This window comes from Hylobates moloch, unplaced genomic scaffold (assembly GCF_009828535.3).
Source record: "Hylobates moloch isolate HMO894 unplaced genomic scaffold, HMol_V3 SCAFFOLD_5, whole genome shotgun sequence".
Taxonomy (NCBI): domain Eukaryota; kingdom Metazoa; phylum Chordata; class Mammalia; order Primates; family Hylobatidae; genus Hylobates; species Hylobates moloch.
The window spans coordinates 153,192,428-153,194,136 of NW_026652280.1; the positions used below are offsets into that span (position 1 = coordinate 153,192,428).

Genomic DNA, 1,709 nt, shown 5'->3' on the forward strand with positions numbered 1-1,709 from the left:
TGGCATCATGATTATCTCAGCTTTTTAAAATCAGAAGAAAACTGTTAGCTTCTCCATTATCTGGAAGTTTTTATTCAATTGATATTCTTGCATCTTAAAATGCTTAGTAGAATCTCATTCTCAAAATCAGCAGGATCTCTAGTCTTCTCTGTGAAAATATTTTAATAACATTTAATTCCTTTTTAATAGATTACACATGTAATTTTTTTTGTCAGTTTCACTAATTTGTATTTTCCAAAGAATCGCCTTTGTATAATTGTCAAACCTATTGGCATTGAGTTATTTATATTCCTTTATCTTTTTTTATATCCATAGGAACTTCAGTGATATTCTATTTTTTATTCTAGTTATTGGTAGTTTGTGTTTTCTCTTTTTTGTCTTAATCTTGCTGATGATAAGATTTGTCAGCATTATTAATTTTTTTACATAATCAACCGTAGGCTTTGTTATTTCTATTTTTTCTATTTTGTTGATTTCTGGTCTTATGCTTAATGTATGCATTCTTCTACTTAATTGGTATTTGAGTTCCCCTTTTTTTCTTAGCTTCTCAAATGGAATTGTAGATTACTAATTTTCGACCTTCTTATTTTTAAATTATATAGATTTGAACTTATGAATTTCTTTTTAAACACTGCTTTAGATACATCACACAAATTTTGATACTTTGTTTTACCATTTTTAGAAACGTTTTCTAATTTCCCTTGTAAATTCTTATTTGACCCAGGAGTTATTTAGAAGTATGTTGTTTACTGCCCACTTGGGCAGCACATATACTAAAACTGCACTGATACAGAGAGCATTAGCATGACCCCTGTGAAATGATGGCATACAAATTCATGAAACATTTCAAATTTTTCACAATAAAATGATATAGGAGCTTAAGGATGAAATAGCCGGTATCAAAAAAAGAACCTAATAGATCTGACAGAGCTGAATAACACAGTGCAAGAATTTCACAGTTTAATCACAAGTATTAACAGCAGAATAGACCAAGCCAAGGAAATGCTCTCAGAACATGAATAATGGCAGTCTGATATAAGACAGTCAGACAAAAATAAAGGAAGCTAATAATAAGGAATGAATAAAACCTCTGAGAAATATGGGATTATGTAAAGAGGCCAAATCTATGTGAATCATTGGCATTGCTGAAAAGGAGGAGAAGAAAGCAAACAACTGGAGAACATATTTCAATGTTTTGTCTATGATATCAGTGATCAATATAGGAAATCCAAGATATAGGATATTGTCCATGAAAATTTATCAAACCTTGCTAGAGAAGCCAACAGTCAAATTCAAGAAATACAGAGAACACCTACAAGATTCTACACAAGAAGATTCTTTGTAAGACACATAATCATCAGATATTCCAAAGTCAAAATGAAAGAAAGAAAATGAAAGGCAGATAAAAAGGGTGGGCCACCTACAAGGGGAAGCCCATCAGGCTAATAGCGGACCTCTCAGGTGAAACCCAGGAAGCCAGAAAAGATTGAGGACCTATATTCAACATTCTTAAAAAAATCTTCAACAAAGAATTTCATATCCAGCCAAACTAAGATTTCTATGCAAAGTGGAAATAAGATTCTTTTCAGATCAGCAAATGTTGAGAGAGTTTGTTATGACCAGACCTGCCTTACAAGAGATCTTGAAAGAAGTAAATATAGAAAGATCACCACCAGCTAATACAAAAGCACACTTAATTATACATACCA

At 31.7% G+C, this 1,709-nt stretch overlaps 1 non-coding gene across 1 annotated transcript; it reads left to right on the forward strand.

The window, feature by feature from the left end:
- The first annotated feature begins 749 nt into the window (after positions 1 to 749).
- LOC116470002 (U6 spliceosomal RNA) lies at positions 750 to 856 on the forward strand. Its single transcript, XR_004248447.1, has one exon. It is a non-coding gene; the product is annotated as a U6 spliceosomal RNA (small nuclear RNA).
- Positions 857 to 1,709: the final 853 nt, after the last annotated feature.